This window comes from Scardinius erythrophthalmus (assembly GCF_964197995.2).
Source record: "Scardinius erythrophthalmus genome assembly, chromosome: 11".
NCBI lineage: Eukaryota > Metazoa > Chordata > Actinopteri > Cypriniformes > Leuciscidae > Scardinius > Scardinius erythrophthalmus.
In genome coordinates this window covers 35,918,798-35,941,087 of record NC_138231.1, presented here as the reverse complement: position 1 = coordinate 35,941,087, position 22,290 = coordinate 35,918,798, and the positions used below count along the sequence as shown (strand labels likewise).

The 22,290-nt window shown below is 36.5% G+C and overlaps 1 protein-coding gene across 3 annotated transcripts in view; it reads left to right on the top strand.

The window, feature by feature from the left end:
* Nucleotides 1-22,290, top strand: part of bach2b (BTB and CNC homology 1, basic leucine zipper transcription factor 2b) — a 101,626-nt gene that overhangs the window by 22,695 nt on the left and 56,641 nt on the right. The window lies entirely within an intron of this gene.

Genomic DNA, 22,290 nt, shown 5'->3' with positions numbered 1-22,290 from the left:
TTCTGTTGTTGTGTAGAAGAAAGTTCTTAAGAGTGAGATCAGATTTCTGGGTGCAATGCAGGTCTGAAGAGCACAAAACAATGATTTTTGTTTTACGAGCAGAACGTACGCAGATCTCTAAAGGCTTTTAATGTTAGCCATGCCACACCTGACTATTGTAATGACAGGGAAATTCAAATGTCTGAGACCAGCATAGTGAAAATGCTTCTGCATTTTTCTAATTTAATACAAAATTCGGCATAACGATTTGATTCCAAAGTTTCAGAGTTTCTTTGCATTTGCTTTGTCCCTCTTTTGCTTTAATGACAGGCGCTACAGGAGCTGCATGAACTTTACAAGTTTGTGTCAAACCTGATGATTATCATGTTCTCCAGCATGATTTGAGATTACCCAAAGAGCATCTTGAGCGTCAGTGGAAGCAAGAACATCCGATTGTCTGTGCAAAAAATCACATAATCAGTCACAAAGTTACTTCTTATAGTGTACTAGAGAAATAGTCCACAATTCAAAATTTTTCCTATTCATTTTATGACATAGCATTTCTTGGTCACGTTGAAACAGAGTTAACAACATATTGTTTCTTCTGTATTGCGACATACTGTATATCTGAGTGTAATGGATTTTTGAAAAAGAAAAAATTTAGGGTGGGGACTTGGTTCTTCCCATCGGTTCTTGTTGGATTTTGATATGTGGCCATTGCTTGCAAGCCTGCAGGAACAAATTCTGGCATTTGTCACCAGAGAGAAGTCCAGTTATCACATTTTGATTACAAATTACAACAAGGTAAAAAGGAAAAAAACATGTGCGTTAGGGCTGGGCGATTTGGCAAAAAATTTACATCTCTTTTTTTTTTAGATTTAGATTTAAATGTAACTACAATATGATTCAAGTACCATCCTCTTTATTAACCATCTGGTTAAAAAAGTTATATTCCAAGTGCACTACACCTGAAGTTACCAGTATGGTGTAAATTTATATTTATTTTTATTTAAAATAATAACAGTAAATATGTTTTAAATAAATATTGAAATAGTTGGGTATTTCAAACAGCCTATAACAAAAAACAAAAACAAAGTTGGCTTTAAAGCATATTCATTGATTTTGTACATCTGAAGTTATCTCATGTGATCTACTGTTTTGGCATATTCATAAATTGGTAATTTGCAAATAACCGACACAGCAAGTTTACTGTATATCCTATATACAGTGCTATGCATAAGTTTAGACACCCATGCTAAAGTTGACTAAAAAGAGGAATAAAAAATCATCTTTTGGAAACTGGACTTAATGCCTTAATTTAAAAAATTAGGAAGAATCCAACCTTTAAGGACACCAATTTTCTTTGTGAATGAATAATGTATCGTAAATAAATAAATGTTCTTCCTTAAAATACAGGGTGCATAAGTTTGGACACCCCTATGTTAAATTACAATAGAGGCAGGCAGATTTTTATTTTTAAGTATTTTTTTTTTATTATTATTTTAGGATACTATGCATCCTGATAAAGTTCCCTTGGCCTTTGGAATTAAAATAGCCCCACATCATCACATAGCCTTCACCATACCTAGAGATTGGCATGGTTTTATTTCAGTTAGCCTAATAGCTAGTTTGATTTGCATTGAGAGATGATCTTATGGAAAGTACTCCATGCCAATCTCTAGGTATGGTGAAGGCTATGTGATGATGTGGGGCTATTTTAATTCCAAATGCCAAGGGAACTTTATCAGGATGCATAGTATCCTGGATCCATGAAGTAACTGGCCTTTAAAAATAAAAATCTGCCTGCCTCTATGGGAATTTAACATGGGGTGTCCAAACTTATGCACCCTGTATTTTAAGGAAGAACATTTATTTATTTACGATACATTATTCATTCACAAAGAAAATTGGTGTCCTTAAAGGTTGGATTTTTCCAAATTTTTTTCATTAAGCATTAAGCATTAAGTTCAATTTCCAAAAGATGATTTTTTTATTCCTCTTTTTAGTCAACTTTAGCATGGGTGTCTAAGCTTATGCATAGCACTGTATACGTCAATCTTCTGTATCTATCCTCAGTTCTTTCCTCAGAGTGTGTGCAAACTGTGAGGCAGCGATCTGTCCCGTTCCCAGTGTGCTTTTCTGCGTGTGCAGCATGGGGTGAAGCCAGTGAAAGAGGACATTGTTCGTGTCGTAGTGAGGCATGTTGCATGCACTTATAACTCTAACTGAGTGGGTGAAGTTTCCCCCATCATGCACCAGAAATGCCTTTGAATGACTGGATTGTGTGGAAGGGAAAAGCAGCAGGCGTTTAACGCTTTTGTTTTTATTTTTCGCTCTCTTATCTCTGTCGTAAAATCAGTGACATTGTCACTCAGCTTTCTTAAAAGGATAATTCAACTGAAAAAACAAAGTTGTTATCGTTTACGTCATTCCAAACTTCTAGACAATCTTTCTTCTGTGGAACACAACATTCTAAAGACTATTTATAATGTCCTTCCATGTAATAGAAGTCAATGGGGTCCAAAACAACATGAACCCCATTGATGGTCAAAACATTTGTATTGACATGAGCGCAAGTAAATGACTGAATTTTCAATTTTGGGTGAACTATCTCTTTAAGTGATGTAACTGGGGAACATAACTTATGTTACGACTTTATGTGTTTCACATTAAACCAGCCAACGAAGTGGATGGAAGAAAAAGAACATAAAGGAAAGAGTTATTTAAGTATGTTGTAATGTCATGGATTAAGATGCCCAGCACAGCTGCATCAGGGCCGAACCGTACAGTGGTGTGTTTCTCATTCTCTCCCATGTCCTAGAGCAATGACTTGTTAAAACGTGTGACTCAGAAGGGCTTGTTTGTGAGCAGACCACCTCCAGAGTTTGATTCACAGGCCTCGGCTATTGATTCAAGTCTTCCGCTTGTGCCTAACAAAGAAAACAAATGGCTTTCACGTCTCTCCCTCTTTCTCATGCATTCGTTTCTCTCAAAGAGCATTGATTGATGAAACCACACAAGTGAAGTGTCCTGATGCCACGGGGGGCTCCCGGCTCGCAGTGATGTAATGTTTTTGAGGTCTGGTAAACGAGTGGATCAACGCAAATATAAAAACAAAGTTTTCAAGAGTTCCCTAAACACGTGCTCGTTTGTTTTCGGCGAGTCGCAGAGGAGCGTTTGCTCTCCGCGAGTTTTGGCACTTACGTCATGGAACTTGGCGACGTTTATGTCCATTCAGCGAGGGGAAACGTTATGTGGGAAATCAGTCGGTAAGGGTTTCCAAGGATTAAATGACAGAAAATTGCCTCTTGATTTCAAAAAAAGGAGTGCAAGTGAACATTTCGTCATATCCTAAAGAGTGAATCATTCAGCGGCACCCTTGGGGGGTTAGTTGATGTTTCGTGTGCTTTTTAATATGACAGATAGACCTTTGGAAATGACTGACGGCATTCAGTACGTAAATTACCATTTTGTGTTGGCTTGCATGGCTTCTTTTCAGCCATTTCCTTTGGTTCTTTTATCACAAATGTGACACCGGCCGCTGAGTTCATCTTAATGCCCCGTGAGAAACTACGGGCTATGACACCATCTCCTGTTCTGGGTGTGTGTTTGGTTTGAGGAGTCTCCTCTGTGTCAAAAAGCTGCATGTTGAGGCTTCCTCCGATGCTCCGGGCGGAAAGGAGAGCACGGAGCGAAAGGTCATAGAGAACGAAAGAGGTTATTTTTAACCCTGCTGTATCATGTATCACCTCCTACCATGAGATTGGGTGAGGGAAGATATTTTAGGATGCTCTTGGGTATTAGGCCAGGTGAAACCAGGTGCTGTTCTTTTCTCATGCTTTCATCCAATTATGCTTTCTGAAGAAGAAAAATCTATATCCATGGTCAGTAGTGGTTGACCAATATGGATTTTTTTTTTTATGGCCAATGGTGATCCTGATTTATTGGAGAGCAGAGTGGCTGTTGGCCGAGATAAGACAATAATATCACACTCTCAGTAAATAAATAGCCTATAACAGTTGCTGCAACATTTGTATTTGCTATATTAGATATAATTAATCAATATAACAATTTTTTATTAAATTTATTAAAAAAATTAAGCTTTAAAATAAACAGATTTATGCTTTAGCAACTTGATTCTGTAATCCTGTTATAGTACTACTTATTGCAAATAAAGAAATAGTTAAAAACATGAATAAACACTAATCAACTGTGCTTTTGGGACAGTTTGTGTGCATTGGGAGTCATATTTTGTCAAATAAAGACCAGTTTATTCTAAATATAAAAATAATAATATAGCGGTAAACTGGTAATATGGCAGCATAGTTTGAAATCAAAGATTTAAAGATGACACTTGCATCTGCACTCTGGTGCAATCGTTGTTAGCGCTGTCAAAGTAAAAGTCCTGTTGCTGTCCAAATAATCTGAAACGTATTGGCTGATAAACTTATCAGTCAATGCCAATCATTTAAAATACCAAATATAGGACAATATATCAGCCATGGCAATATACTGTGTATACACATTACACAGTGGTCAGTGGCACTTAACGGGTCTGTTGAATATATTCTAGAAATGTTTTGCAGCAGTGGATGTAGTGTTTACCACAGCTGCAGTCACAGATGGCACAGTACAGTACCTTTGCAGACGCTGTTCAAACATATGGTAAATAGCTGGGGAATGCTTTTCTCATGCCTGCAATGGTATGAGCTAATGCATTTTGGGATGACATTCATTAGATAAATAGATAAATTAGATATTAGGTAAATCTCTGACCTGACAAAGGTGACACTGAATCCTTCTCACTTCCTCTCTTTTATTTTATTTCCTTCACACGTGTCTCTTTTGTTCCAGTTGGTTTTATGGGAATGGCCTATTTTTTTTGTACCAAGTAATTTTTCCCATGATGCAGCCGCTGCCTTACCCCATTCATGTGGGGTGTCGGGATAGGGGCGGTTAGGGGGGTTAGTTTTTGAAAATTGATTTCTCTACAGAATGAATAAAAATCTTGACTTTATACTGCACTTGAAAAGGAATACAGTTCGTGTTTGGAGGCATTAAGATTTTTTACATAAATAAATTACGTGTGTGTGTGTTTATGAAGAGTTCAGATGCAAAAGCCTCTAAGTGCCATCTGAAATTTTCTTCTAGAATTATAATTTTTATCAAGCTCATATTTAAGTTCAATAATTTCACTTTAATGGCAATGCAAATTACCTATTAATTGTCATTTAAGTGAAATTACTTAACTTAAATATACAAGCTTTATAAAAATGATCAGTCTAATAGAAAATTTCAGATGGCACTTAGAGGCTTTTGCATCTGAACTCTTCATATATTGTTATTTTATTGTTAGTGAGTTGTAGCCCTTGTGACTACAACTAGCTCTTCCCTACTGTATAATATGCAGCAGTTTGTCCAGCATAAACCTTATGTTTGTACATGTAGCTCAAAGGGGGTGGCATTAATGAAAGCAGAGGAATCCCCAGTCTTCGTGCAGCTCCTGGATGTTTTGTGTCCCTTTTGTCTCTCTCTATCTCTCCCTGGTGATTTCTCACTGTCTGGACTTTGGGAAATAGGGGGACGTTTGTTTCTGGAATGCACTTCTCTTAGCCACGCTTGGCATCAGAACATCTTTGTTCGAAAGCGAGGGAGGAAGTTCTAGGAGTTGCCGCCGAGGGTTATTGGGGAGTGTTTTTTTTTTTTGGATGAGGTAGGGGGTAAAGCTGCAGCTAAGTTCGTTCATTCATTCATTCATTCATCCGCCCGCCCGACGTGGGCCTCTACCTTCTTTTATTTTTAGCCAAATCCATCAGGCTTGACAAGCGGGAAATTTGAGCCAGCGCGGGGCAATGCTCCAGAGCCCCCCACTCCACACCGTCATTCTTCTCTCGATCCCCACACTCTCTCTTCCTCTCCCCCCTGGGAAAAACAGAGCAGAGTTGAGGCTGGATTCAGACCGCCAGAGATGTTGAGTCATGTGAGTCTGTGTACACACTACACACAGACGCCACTGCTTTATGAGGGTGACACACTGCAAAATGTAGTTTTCTCAATCAGCATTTTTAATTATTTATTTTAAGTAAAAATCTAGTTTAAAAGTTTTAAATTATGCATTTATTTGAACATTTTTTTTTCCTTTTTTCGAGGAATATTTATTTTTACTTTATATTTTTTAATCCCTTTTTATTTATTTTATTTAGTAATATTTATATCTGTTTGTTTGTTATTATAAATCTAACAATTGTTCTTAAAAACAAACAGGGTAAAAAATAATAAAAGAAAATAATGATTTTAAGCGTAAATCTAACAATTGATCTTAAAATTAAATGCCAATTGGGGGAAAATAGAATAAAATAAAATAGTTTTAAGCATAAATCTAAGATGCGTTTTTAAATATGTTTGCTAAAAAAAAAAGGATTAAGAAAGTGATTCTTTTGCAGTCCAGATATAGTCAAGGATTGGGCTGTGATCAGGGTAGAGACAGAGAAAGAGCGACAGAGAGAGAGAGAGGTGGTACGTTCCCCTCTGGTTCTTTTATAAGGTAATGTCTAGTGACTCTGGAAGAGGAGACATGTGCACGGAGATATTTTAACACACAGCAGGCAGACGGAGAGCAGGGGAGGGAACCAAGGTGCCTGCCAGGTTCATCTCTTCCTATCTCCCTTTCTCTTGCCTTGCCCTGACTGCCTGCCCAGTCCAGCGTTCACAGCAGACTGGAACATAGCAGTAAAGTAAAGCCAGAACAAGCTGAAAAGCGCACACACACACTAAGAGGCAAGTGTCAGCCTTGAGTTTGACCTATTAACCTGCATGTTACTGTCTGACCGCTTCCCTTCAGGCTGTAATGTGTTTGTGTGCACTCCAGAGACTCCAGTCCCGCTCTAAAGCATGGTTTGAGTTCAGTGTCCACTACGCTTAGTTATGGTTTGTATTATGCAAGGGCCACACCGTATTATGTTTCTCTTTAGATATATGGTGGAAAGGAGGAGAGGGAGTGTGTGTTTGCACACGTGTCTGGGTGCGTGTGTTTTTTTATTTTTGTCATGTTTTGGTTATTTCTCTTTTTCTATTTTATATATTTATTTTTAATACAATTCTTTCTTATAAGTACATTTTACATGTATTCATTTAGTAGGTGATTTTCATCTAAACCAAGTTACAAATTAAGAATGCAGCGTCAGGCTAATTAACTATTGATGAGTCAGTCAACAATTGGCTACTGGTGAGCTGGCATGATTCAGCAAAACTATGTAATGACTGAAATGCATTTGAAAAGCTTGTGGGAGATTTTATAATGTTTTTTTATTCTTCCCCAAAAAGCAAATTTTGGTTTTCTGAGTTATGCATTTCTCAGAACAGTATAAATTTAGTATGTTGGACATGGACATGTAACATCTGTGGCCCCACTCCATCCCTCCAGTGTTGTCAGTGTTATTTTCATTCAGCACCTCTCAAATCTAATTTGAGTATTATGGTGTCAGGATCTGTCCTGCCTGTCAGCCTGAGGTAGGGTTCAGACCATGGTTAAGTACAAGCTTCAGCAGGCGCTGACACAGCCATGATGTACCCTCACTTATCTATCTGTTTCTACATCCTCTACACTACATCTCATCCAGTGTGACATCACCGCACAGGCCGCTACCACATCAGAATGTGTGTGTACGTGCTGTCTGACACCAGCAGGTTTGTGGGTTTTCAGGATGGTCGGCTAGTCGATTAGTGAAGTTGACTGGTATATCTAAATTTTTTTCATTGTGGTATTTTTAATAGTGTATGACTGTGTGTTGTGCTTGAGCTGTTAAACAGTTTGCAAAGTAAAAAAAGGTTTTACAGATCATTTTTTGAGGATTCGACCATGCACTCTGCGCAATGTGGCGTCGGAGTGACGTCTTTTCTATGTAATTTTTGGACGTCCAATTTCGGTCCACTGAAGGGGTTGTTTTGTAACGCCATGCGACGTCTTTTTTCGACGTCTACCGCACGTCTAATGTTGACGTCCGTGGGACCTCCTTGTAAGGGTTATTTATAGTCCAAATGTGGTCGTTTGTGGACGTCTTTTCAACATCAAATTTAGACTAATTTTAGACATCGTTTTTATACAACTTCTATAACTGTAGTCCCATGTTTCAAAAGGGTGGAGGACATGTTTTCTGTACCATGTATTTGCATTTATGCATTTTGCAGACGCTTTTATCCAAAGTGACTTACATTGCATTACACATTTACATTCCTATCAGTTCTTGCTTTCCCTGGGAATCAAACCCATGATCTTGGCGTTGCAAGCGCCAACACTCTACTGTTTGAGCTACAGCATTACACCTTGTCAAATGGAGTTTTTGGAAAATGATCTTAAATAATTATAAATAATCTGTATTCATATGTATTAATCATGTTGATAACAACGTTGATATTTGTAAATTAAAAAATATTACATATTAATCATGTAAATTTCCTGCACCTGTCATAGACGTCCAAAAAAATTACCCAGTTCAAAGGTCAAATGTTGAACATCAATGTGACGTCCAAGTTGGGTCATGGTTGGATGTCCAAATAGTGGACCTAGTTTGGACGTCGAATAGATGTCCAGAATTGGTCGTGGACCGACGGACCCAATATAGACATGATCTGCACATCTATCAGACGTCCAATGTTTAGTGGCCATTTTAAGATGGTGTGTCAACTCAAGCTAACATTTATATTCTAACATTGTTAAGGCTCCGTCTTCCAGTTCTTCAACAAAAGAACTCATATTTGAACACCAAAATCAGCCTTTATTTATTTGTGTTTCACATGTATTCATTTAGCAGACACTTTTTGAGTTAGAAATGAGGAATGCTGCAAACTCTAGTTGATTTTATTTTTATATATAAAAACTGAGATAAAGAATAAATAAAAAAATACGTATTAAATAACTATTTAATTTTTTTCAACAAATGCTTTCTTATTACCAAATTTCCAGTTTCTCATAATTTTATTTTTTAATTTTATTGTATTATTTATTTTATATTTTATCATTTTTCAAGCTCACTGGCATTCTGCCTCTATTTCACACCTATTGATCAGATCTCTTGCTGTTATTGGGATTTAGTTAGTGTTTGATTGAGTGAGTCTTCTGAAGCATGTTGTTAGCGGCCAACTCTCCAATCACTTATCCCACAATTGCTGTATTTGTCATTCAAGTCCAAAAGAAACAGAAAGCCTAGTAGGGAATTTTGTAATGCAAGTGTCAAGGAGAAAAGAAATCCGTCAGCTCTAACCTGCTTTCAAATGTGGGTTGCCGAAAGACAAATATCCACATTAAAATGACCTCCTGTGCTATATTTCAAAGGGAAAACCCCTCTGGTGTTAAAACAGTCAAAACATCGTAAATTTTCTCTCTTGAGCTTGATGGCAGCCATTTTATGTCAATATACTCGCCACTGGGAGATAAAGACATTTAATATGCACTTGTTGTATAATGTCTCAGCTGAAGTGACGATGCTAAAGATCTCCTGAGGCATATTAAATCCCACTGTGTGCTGGAAACTGAAAGTTGACTGAATTCCAATGGGAAACTATGAACGCCTCTTAGGCCTGACCGACGCGTGAGGGAATGCAGGCTTAATAGCACATGAAATGTAAAGGAATGACTACACACCATCATTAATGTGATTGGAAAGAGAAGTATAAAAATCATTCTTCATTTTTCAATTCTTTCTAAATTATTTAAGAATACATTTTCCACTGTCATGAAACACAGGTTTATAAAAGCATGAATGTTGAAAGTTTGAATGGCTTCCTTTTCACGCTCTGAAGTCACGATCGCCATGGTTACCGCTATAATGGGTAACTGAAGGCTGAGCGTGTTTGGCAGATTGCAAAGCCTCGTTTTTGTCTCTTCACGCAGTTTGCTTAGCTTCCTCCTAAAGTAACATGGGAGTAATTCATGGTGCTAATCTTAATTGTGAATTTTTATTAGGCATCATAGGTTGATAATAGTATTCACATTTCTTATAGCACCCAAAAGTGTGCACAGTCGCAATCAAATTCCCATCGAATGAAAGAGCCGATGACTCAAGTCAGACATATTGACTGAGAGCTGAGCTGAGCTGAATACTAAGGCTTTCAGTCAAGGACTGGCTGCCCTTCACAGAGCCATCTGATGAATGTGGATTTGTCAATAATCTAAGATGGCCGACTTCGCTCTTTGCGGACCTAACCTAAGCTAAATCTGCTCAAATCAATGACTCTTGAAAATGCATTAAGATTAAATCCTGTAATCGTGTGACAGGACATGTCAGGAAAATTAGAGATTATGTTGAGTGAGTTAGGTTGAATGGCGCAAAAACATACAAAGCACTATTAATAAGGTGTATGCGAGGTGAATAAATAATCCCTGCTCCATTTGTGTTACACAGCATTTTTTTTTTTTTTTTTTTTTTAACAATAGCTGCAACAGCCAGAGGAGCAGTGTTGCAGAAACAACCTCAAAAAAAGCTCCATATTCTCCTCCATCTGGCGGAGGTGATTAGCTGAAGTTGGGCAGATGGTGCCATGGCTAGTTTCCTCATAGCTTTGGGGGTAATCTACACATACTTCCTTACAGGGCCAGCTCTATTAGCAGAGCTCATCGCTATCTCTGCACTCATGGGATTTCACAGAAAGCTCTGTAGATTTATTGCAAAATTATTTGTTTAATGTTTATTTTTGTCCTGTTGGCCAGAGAAAATATCGGAAAATCCTTAAAATTTATAAGAGGATAATACTTGCTGTCAGAAAATATATAATAATAATGTAATTATTATTAGGGGTGTCCTCAAGGATCGGTATTGGGGACGATTTAGTTTTTTTTTTTTTTTTTACTGATCCATATTGGCTATTCTGTGTATATAATTGTTTTATTGGAATTACACCATAGTGATCGATGCCCTTGAGAAACTCTCTTCACAGCCCTGAAAACATTGGATTGAGTTGAATAACTTTAATGTACTTGATGCAAAAACACTAGAAAAATAGAAGTATCGTATTGGAACTTGGTAACGGCAGATACTTAATATTCAATGACTTGGGTGAATCGGGTGAACAAAAAAACTTGATCGGGACATTAATATCATATAAAACTGTTTTTACCCTGTCAACTGTTTTTCCATAAAACAAGACAATTAAATCTTATAATATTAATTATATATAACTATTTTAATAAAGAATTATGAACATTTTTATGTATATTTTTTACAAATATATTTTGATTTTATATATAATCAACATTTTATGTATATATATATATATATATATATATATATATTTACATTTTAAAATGTAGTTCATTCTTGTAATGAAAAAGCTGTATATAAACCTCTAATTTTGTTATTTGATAATTGGGTAAAAAAAACTTGATTTGAGATATATCATCTGAAAAGAAGTCTAATTATCTTACATAATTAAGTTTCTCAAATATATTTATCTGTTTTTAAAGAAATGTCTAGCATTTTACTGCAAATGATTAAAGTTTGTTTCCACAGAATTTCTGCCTGTATTCACAAAATCTGCAATTTTATTAAATATTTTGAAATTCGGACCAATTTCATTCCATTTCATTCAGTTCCACACGTTCCCTCACAATCTGTGCAAAAAAAAAGTAAAACATGCACAGATTCTGTGTGGAATCTTACTCATAGCTAGATGTATTCCTCAATTAGCATATGCTAACATCAATATATCGCTCACAAAGCCTCAGAATCATTGTTTCCAGAATAACATCCTTTTTTTTTTCCTGACTAATAACACATTGTCTGGGTCTGTGCCTGGCCTCGGCTCAATCCCTGTTTCCTGTAGTGGAGCCCTGAGCAGGCCTGGCCCTCAGGATGTTTTTGTTTGGGACGAAGCGAGAAGGGAGGGGGGTGGCTGCGATCCTTGTGTGGCAAACGCACCCAATTAAATGTGCCGTGGTCAGTGAGTGGACCTGGCATAGAGTGAGCCTGGAAGTGTTGACATACCAAGAATGAAGAAAAGGGAGAGAGAGAGAAATGTAGGGATCACCCTGGAAAAAAAGGCACGAGGGAGGATGGGCGGGCGGCTGTTAGGGGGGAAGGGAGCAGGGTGACTCAAGGCTGTGGAATGCACTCAGTTTAGTCACATATTCACTCGCTAAACACCAGGAACTCCTGAGTCAGCGGCTTCCTCATCAGCCCGCCGCATGTCAGGGCCTCGTCCTTCTCTGTCGCTCTTTCTTTTGTCCCTCTCTCTGTAGTCCCGTCTTCTCGCTCCCTAACCCCATCCCCCCCCCCATCGATTGAGACTCAAGCTGTTGCTGTGTGATTGGCAGAACTTCTGGCTCAGTGTCAAAATCAACCCTTCCCCCTCTAACGCCGCCTCCTCTCGCCCTCCTGTCTAGGCTGAGGTGAGGATGAACATATGTTGAAAATGGGTGATGAAACATCTGTGGCAATGAGACTCTCCCTTGTAGTGAATGTAAAACTCAGAGCCGTTAGATAATTGAGCAATTAATAACAACACCATAAACGCACGTAAACCTTAAGAGTCATTTTTGTAATGTCATAAATATCATTATCTGCACCCTTTAGCCCTCACCCCCCTTTCTTTTAGACAGGATAATCTGTCCGTTGACCTAAGACACGCACCTCTCTCTCTCTCCCGGATGGTCTGAAATGCTGCACTGATCTTTGTTTATCTGTAATGAAGAGCTGTGTGTTGATAATCATGCACATTCTGTCCTAAGCTGTCATGTATCAGTGCAAAGCGAATACAGCAGTGATTCCAGGGGTAATTATGAGAATTTATATGATTCAAATAAATGAATGTTTATAAAACTTGAAAAAGTTATTTTTTTTAATGTTGTTTTCTTAAAAAAAAAAAATAATATGAATGGTTTCTTAGGTTTTTTTATTTGCATTTAAAAAATGTAGTAATATTGTGAAAAATATTATAAAAAAAATTTACACAACTATTTTAATATATTTTTTTAATTTAATATGTTTCTGGAATGGCAAAGCTGAATTTTCAGCACCATTACACCAGTCTTCAGTCACGTGATCCTTGAGAAATCACGATGATTTGCCGCTCAAGGAACATTTCTGATTATTATAAATGTTGAAAACTTTGTGCTGCTTCATGTTTTTGTTGAAACCGTGATACACTAAAAAATATATATGATCAATAAGTTATGATAACATATGTTTTTACATTGCTTTAATTCCTCAAAATAAGTTAAGCAATTTTCAACTTTTTTTAAGTTATACAAGATTCAACTCATTTTTTTAATCAGTTTAATGTAGCCTAATTTAAGTAATGACTAACAATTTAAGGCAATTTTTTTCTGGATTCTTTGACGAAGTTCAAAAGAAGATAGACAGCATTTATCTGAAAAAAAGAAAGAAAAAAAATTAACATTATAAATGTCCATGTGCATTTGCTGAAATAAAAATATTCTTTTCTTTCACACTTTTGAATGGTAGTATTTACATATTTAGCTCTGGAATTTAACTATCCAGATGTTGTTTGCAACCAATAGTCATAGAGTTTCTCTCCATAGATATTTAATGTAGTCCTAAACCTCGATAAATCAACGTATTATTGATATTGCATTAATAATTACAGTTTCCAGTAGTGATTTTACCATTGTTCCAAAGCTGACATGGTGAAAAAGGCAAATGAATGATTCTGTTTCTCTGAGCGGTTGTTATCCATGACTGTGTGGAAATGGAGCACACCTGTCCTTTGCACTGTCATCCTGTCACTCACTTTCCGCACAGTGACGTGATGATCTCCATACTCAGAGAGTCAGATGGTGCGGATGTGAGTATTAAAATGAAATATAATATAATATGAGGTATCATGCTCAAAAGTATTACGCTTATTCAAACTGAGCCATGATGCCCTCGAGTCACGTTGAAAATACTGTAAATCTTTTTTTATTTATTTTTATCCTTGATGAATTGTGTGTTTTAAAATATTACACGAATTTCTGAAAAGGCACCTCTATCCACCCAGTGAGATAGTAGCAGGCAGAAACATTTTCCTTTTGTGAGCTCAACAGGAGCTCATCATATTTTATAAACCAGTGATGGCAGAGTGTGTACATGTGTGGCTGATTCAGAAGTTCTTTTGCTGGCAGTGTGTAAGTTTGAGCGTGTGTGGGTGTGATATAGTAGTTGTAATGTCATTCTGCAAACCTGTGCTGCTTGCTGCTAACTAGTGGGAGAATCTATCTTTAGCTCTGAGGGGGATTGTGAACAGTTGGCCTCCAAAGCTGGCGCTAACTCCGCTCGCTCAATTAGCACTACAGAGCTGCTAAAGCATGCAGAGAGATGTGCCTCTTCGTGCTGGTGGCTTTTTCACACACTCACTATAATATTAGCCCTTTTCCATAAAGACGTGAGATGCATTGCTATTTAAAGGCAGTGCCTGTTTTCATTTTTTTTTTTATTATTATTTTACATTATTACAATTCTTAAATTCTATAAATTAGTTGTGTGTGTGTGTAATACATATACACAATATATGGATTTATATAATTTATATTTATATATATATCTTCTGAAAATTATTATATACATTATTACTATTCTTATATAAATTAGTTGTTTATGTATACTTTTATTTATTTATAAAATAAATAATAGGTAATTATAATCATAATGATCTATTATATTAATTATAATGATATATAATTAGTATAATTTGTTAATAAATTTGTACCTTTATTTTTTTAACCTATTTTTCGGAAAAGTTATCTCTTTTACTGACACTATTTCTATGGTATTCCAGTTTCCAGTAACCAACGCCATTGCATAAATGTATTATTTACAGTAAGGCATGATACAGTTATTAATATTAAATAATTTAATTATTGTAATTATTCATTAAAAAACTGATTATTCTAAGTTTATTCTCTTTTCATTGCTACCTCAAATACTATAGAGTGGTGCAGGGATGCTGGTAATATCCTTGAAGACTAATTCGTTCCTGGTTCCCTTGATATTTTCCTGTAGGGTTTTATGATGTTTTTTTTTATTATTATTATTTATGAGTAAAACAAAGCCTGTGGTACTTTGACGTTTTGTTGTACAAGGTAAACTGCACACGCTCACACCAGTGGCATAGCGTCTGGGTATGCAGGGTATGCACTGTTGACGGCCCAGGCCCATATACACTGTTGAGTGTGTGTTGAAAGTGGGTCAGTGAAATATCAGAGGAAAAGACAAAGTATGAGACAGCACTTTTACACAAAAGCATGCACACACACACATACACACAGACCTCCTGTTTCAGGAAGTACGCTAAACAGGAGACGTTAAACACTCAGTTCCTTTTTGACATGTGTTTCCATCACCCTCCATAAGATGAGAGCAGCAGGCAGTGCGGCCACACAGACACACACACACACACACACACACACACACACTTCCTCGCATCTCGTTTCATGAGGGTAAAAAGAGGCCTACCGCCACTTTTCAGTTTAACTGTTCTTTCAGCCTGTCCCCTGGATGCCTCTCATATTCTGGTGACTCGTCTATCGTTTGAACCCAGGCCCAGAATAACAAGCAGGGGAGATAAGATCAGACCTAACAATATTCTACACTGTTTGGTTGCTCCACCGAGAACCCACAGGCCTGACAGCCGTTTGCCAGGTGGATGTGGATTTGTGGGGGGAAAGGTAATAGCCTACTATTCTCTCACCAGAGCCAAAGAAAGTGTTTATTTAATATGATTGATTTCAACACAGACATTTGGCTTAATTCAAGGGTTCATGATAAGGAAAGTGCAAAACTACATATTTCTGAACATCTTAAATCTATTATAATCTTAAGGCTGGTTCTAAATTCATCTGTGAAAATGCATAACAATTTAAAGAAAATTAAATGGAGATTATGACTTTTTGATACTGATTTGCAGTTAATTTGTGATGCACAACAGAAAATCAATGTCAAAAAGCAACCATCTTCTTCATCTTTAATCTTAATTTTTTTTAATGATTATTTTGATGTATATTCATTGATGAACGTAAAACATGCCTTATTGTCCGTCATATTTACTTTTGCTTAAGCTGGCCGCTCACTTGAAGATTTTAAGATGACGATGACGACGTCGAGTGTCCTCCATATTTGTTTTTCTTCCTAAGTCACATTTGATCACGCGTGTTTTTGTGAGATCTCGTGTCTGTGGAATAGAATTGCCACTGAAATCGTTACTACAATCGTCAGATGTGTGTTGTCTTGTGGTCTGGCCGAACTGACTTGTGTGTGCATTCAGAGGATTATAATGTTAAAAATCTGTTGAAACTGTCTGTGGTCTCCCACAGTTTTATTAAAATCAGTTAAGATTTGAGAATGGTCTAGTGTGTCCCATGCAGGCCTTAACGAAATTTCACAGCTCAAATCCAGTCATTTCAACAGGAATCTGCACATCTGGGAGTTTCGCGTGAGCTCGAAAATGTTCCCCGCAACAGATTTCATGTTTTGGTTGGTCACCCAGATTCAGCAACAGAAAGCTGCTTGGTTTGAAATTGACTCACGTGTAAGCAGTGCTTCATAAATTGCTATATTAACTATGAACAATGGAGTTTTTTTCGCTGAAATATTGCTAATATGACTGCACCTTTATACATAAGATGTATATCAACTCAAGAAAATAAATAAAGATTAAAAAAAGAATGTTTAGAAATATTTAGTTTTGAACAACCCTATGTATATACATGATGAACAATTAAATATTCAATGTTTTATATTTATATATATATATATATATATATATAGAACATTGAATATTTAATTGTTCATGCTTCTTTCCCCTATTATTACTTTTACATTTGGTGTCATCTAATGCTCAAAAAATCTATTTAATTTGATTAAAGATTAAAATCAATCTTTAAAAACATGAAGAATTTAATATCACTGTTAAATACAATCTTTAGCAAATCTCAAAATAAGTATTTATCATACTGTAAATCTTATTATTAGGCCTATGTGATGCCTAAATTCACTTGTAATGTATATCATTTTATTATCAGCCATTTATTCATTTTCAGCTTTTATATTGTGCATCTCTAAAATGAACAAAAAGATTCTACGTTCATATTTTGCATTTCTCTCTTATAAAAAAAAAATAATAATCTTGTACCCAGGCCGTTTATCATCAGCCTTAAACAGCACACTGTAATTTCACTCCATTTTCATCCATTAGACCCCGCTAGAAAGATGAGGTCAGCCCATTGAGAGACAGTGTTTTGATGGGTAACTGAAGTCCGTGAGAAGGTAACCTGATGTGATGGCCTTTTGAGTGAAGCGTGCAAAAAGCATAAATTCATTCCTCTTCCAGACCTCCTCGAGTTTCTGGTGACGTCAGAGACATTCTTATTCCTCTCAGGTCGCCGCGGATATGCACCTTATCTGTCTTTTTCCGTTATCAATACTCCATGAAATCCTTCCCTTCTACTGTTTTCGGGGCTCCCGTGCACATGAGTCGACTTGCACACGGGGATATTTTTAGAGACACAGATAGTGTGTCCTACCAGACGGCAGAGGACCAATTAAGCATGTTGTACACCTTCCATTACAAGAAAGAGGAGCTGGAGATGAATGAAGGAGTTGGAAGAGCAAGGATAGAGGGAGAAAGGTGGAGAGGTGAGCCGGCCTGCATGATGTCATTACACCACAATGAAACTCTTTCCTCTTTGGCGACCATCATTTATTTTGCTGCACATTATCTTAATGGCTGCGTGCCATATTCGGTTTGTGGAAAATGATCCTGTAGCGGGAAAGCCACTCACAGAGAACTTCCAGTCATGTCTGTGTTTATTGGCTCTCTAATGGACAAGAGAGGCAGCAAAAAAATACACTGCTCAGTCATCAATACTCTTTTTCAACCACAAAAAAGGGTGAAATTACTCTCTTGTTTAATCAGATTTTTCCTGACATATTTTCGCTAAAGATCACCAGTTGTGATGATGATGATGATGATGATGATGCAGAAAATACATTTTTTGCTTCCCTTTATGGAAATACTGAGAGTGAGAGAGACCCAGCCCACGTTTCTTTGATTCCTTTCCTCTTTTAATTTCATTAAATGTTACAGTGGGCGACTTAAAGTTTCCATCATTGAGGCCAAAGGTGCATGTTGATATCTTAGACCGTGAGTCATATATTTTTTTTTTTCCAATACACTGGAGTAGACAAACATTTTATACTGTATTCATATTATGGCCGGGTGATGTACTGAATGTTTATGTTGTATTAAGGATGATTTTGCTGGTGATATAAAATTAATTAATTTATAAAACCTTCTAAAGTTGTGGGATTCCTTCCTTGCCTTGCAATTTAAACTCATATGAATGGAAAGACAGATGTTTTACTACAAATTAAGTTTAAATCCGAGATGCAATGTTGTTTGAGTTGGTCATTTTGATTCAATTAAATCTGTATCATTCCATGAATTAATTAAAACTGTTTAAATTAATCGATTCAGAACTTTTATTCAACAATTGTGTTATCATGCAAAAATGTTCACTGCGTGGCATTTTTCATAAATTCAAATGTTTTTGTAAAAAATATATGTTGGTACTGTAAATGTTGTAGTATATTCTTGTAACACTGGCTCATGTAAAAGCATTTCTTTTTTTATTTGGTGTGAAAAAAACCTGTATGGAAAACATGCCTTAAATATGTAATATACATAACTGTCCAAAAGGTTGTTTTTTTGTCAATTAAAGGAGAACTCCGGTCAATTTTAACATTGAGTAATCGATTGTCGCGCGTGATAAACCTATGCACGTGAACTCGACAATCGATTACTGTGGACTTCGACCGAAAACAGGATGTAAATACAGGTATGTGCGCTGGCTGAAATAACATCATTTTTATTAATATCTTGCACATTTTAAAAAGAGGATAACACGGTGTAGGCAACACCGATTTTTGTCGTTGTTCTCTGTATTGACAGCACTCCAAATTTACAAAAAAATTAGCTCAATGTTAAAATTGACCGGAGTTCTCCTTTAATTAACAAAAAAGCAACCTTTTGGACAGTTATATTACATATTTAAGGCATGTTTTCCATACAGGTTTTTTTCACCAAATAAAAAAAGAAATGCTTTTAAAAATAAAAAGAAGAGCTCTCCTTTAATACTTGGTGCAATAAATTGCTCAAAAAAAGACACTAAAGATATTTATAAAATTACAAAAGATTTCTATTTTAAATAAATGCTTGTATGTTTGTTTGAACTTTCTATTCATCAAAGAATCTGAAGATATGTAACACGGTTTCTACAAACATATTAAGCAGCACATCTGTTTTCAACAGTGATAATAATAAGAAATGTTTCTTGAACATCAAATCAGCATGTAACAATGATTTCTGTTGGATCATGTGACTCTGAAGACTGGAGTAATGATGCTGAAAATTCAGCTTGCCATCATAGGAATAAATTACATTTAAAATATAGAAAACTGTAATAATATTTCATAATATAGCTGTTTTACTGTATTTTTGATCAATTAAATTCAGCCTTGCATGGTCAGCTAAATAAGCCAGTTCATTATTGCACAAAGCACTTGAGTGTGCAAAAATATTTCAGATGTCTTTAATGCATTAAGCACAGATTTACTAGCTAGATGCAGCAGTGTTTTGTAGATGCTTTGCACAGTTGTAGATTTTCATGTTTTCATACAAATGTGTGGCCTTACAGTCTCTATTCAGCCTGAACTACATTTGTATGAGAATCCATGCTGTAATTAATAGAATGCTGAAAGTCAGGGTCATCAAGGCAAGTGCTATAGTGATGTGAGTCGATGGAGAGACCACACGATTACCACACTTCTCCCTCAAGCTGAGATCAGACTCATCAATAGCAGGGAAAATGTGGAGATGCACACTATGACATCAATATCAGGCGCTGAGATCTTGGTGCTCTTGTGTTTCTATCACCCCCCCCCCCCCATCCCCTCCATGTTCAGACACTGAGAGACCCATAGGACACTGACAGCCATTGATGGGCCCTGCAGGCTCTCAGTGACTCTCAGCATTGTCTAAGATTGCACGCTCACTGAAAAGTGCACTTGCTCACCTTATTTTCTACAGTCTCACCTATACACTCCTAAAAAGTTCCAATAGGGCTTTTAAGGCGATGCCGTAGAAGAATCATTTTGGGTTCTCCAAAGAACCTTTCTGTAATCCGTTCTGAAAAGAACCTTTTTTTATTATTATTATTATTGTAAAGAACATTTTAATTATCTAAAGAACCTTTTTCCAGTATAAAGAACCTTTTTTGCAATGGAAAGGTTTCTGTATTTTTAAAGGTTGTTCATGTATCCATGGATGCCAATAAAGAATCAAAGTCAATGCTAAAATGAATCAATGTATAGTAACAAAAAAATGCTGTATAATTCATACAGAAATCCATATCTTCTGCACCTGGCTTATTTAAATGCTTCTGATTGGCCATTACAAATGTGCTCAGCAGACATATCTGTGATTCGTTACAATGCTTAACCCTGCAAAAATATGTTGTAAATATATTGGGGAAAGCTTGAAGCAGTGCTATAATCTAATATGCATACTCTATGTTTATAATAATGTATAACTAATAAAGTGTGTTCAATAGCACATTTGCATCAAAAATCGTGAAATTTTACTGATATAATGGCAACTAAAATGTTGGTATTGTAATTGTGCTAATCCCACCTCTGATGTTCAGGCTGCAAAGGAGAGGTCAGCGATTTGATCACAGTTAAAATGATGATCTCAGAGCTTTTGGACGTTGATTGATGCTTGTGAGGCAATTTATTGAATCATAAAATAAACATTCTGACTTCTGCCTCCCCTAGCCGTTGTATACGAGGTGAATTTATTGTTGCTATCCATGGGTTTATTGACAGCCTCCTTCCTTTGGACATCCGAAGAAGGTGCACACCACCTTTTAGTGACAGTTCAACATAAAGACTCATAAGTGTTGTGACTGTAAATCAATATTTATCACTGCAAGAAAGAATAGAGCTTGCTGGAAGATGCTGATGGCATCTCGCACTGCCGACTAACCCAATAAAGGAAGCAATAAATCAGACTGAGTCTGGATAATCCCTCTCCATCAGTAGAGATTACCACCTCCTAATGCTCAAAACAGCACCTGTACCTTCACCATAAGACCTCAAGAACCCCTCAATTGCCCACGGAAGACAGGATAAATATATGTTTTTTAGTTTGGACTATTCCAGGAATGTGTCCTCCATCATAAGGTGTCCGTCTGCCCGAAGAGCTTTCTCTTTTTTTTAGCAGGCGTTATGAAAATCATCCCTGTACATTGCGTCCACACACAGTTGACGTCTCTTCCTCACTTAGAACAAAAGAGCCCTTTCACGTTCTATACTACCTTTTTTTTTTTTTTTTTTGGCTCTGTAGCCCTGCGACAACTGAATAGCCTGGCAAAGCTGACCACACTTCAAACGTCGGCGCATGGGTAGTGGCTCTGGAGGTTTGATGAATGCCTCTAATTCCTTTTGAGGCTCACATGGTAACAATAAATGTGACGGAAGAGGCACTCTCTCGTTTCACGAGCCGGGAACCCACGCTTTGTGTCGCAGGCCTTCAAATGCTAATCCTTTCTTTTGCCTTCTTCTGGAGTCGAGTGGCTCAACCTCTGCTGAGAAACTGTAGTAGTACCCATAGGCAAATCCTCCTGACGCAGGGATGTCTTTGTCTGGGACAAAAGTGGCAGATCTTGATTTACTTTCGCCACATTATCAGCATGTGAGCGGCGTGTTGGTCCTTTCTTGAATCACTCCTGGCAAGCCAAATGAGATATTATGATATACAGTACTGTTCATAAGTTTTAGGTCAGTACAATTGTTTTTTAAAGAAATTGGTACTTTTTATCCAGCAAGGAAGCAATAAATTGATCAAAAGTTGTAGTATCAATATTCTGGTTCAAATAAATGTTATTATTCTTTTCATTAAAGAGCTCTGGAAAAAATGCATCATGGTTTCTACACAAATATTAAGCTGCACAACTGTTTTTAACATTAATAATAATAATAAACATTTATTAAAGATCAAATCAGCATATTACACTAAGAAAATGTTGTGATCAATAAGTTATGACAACATATGTTTTACATTGCTTTAACTCAAGTTAAAAAAATTCTACTTTTTTATATATTTTTTCTAAGTTGATTCAACTATTTTTTGAGTCAATTTAATGTAATTTAAGTTGAAATAACTTAAACATACAAGTTTATTGTTCTTAAACATTTTAGACAGCAACTTTTTTACAGTGTAGACTGATTTCTGAAGGATCATGTGACACTAAAGACTGGAGAA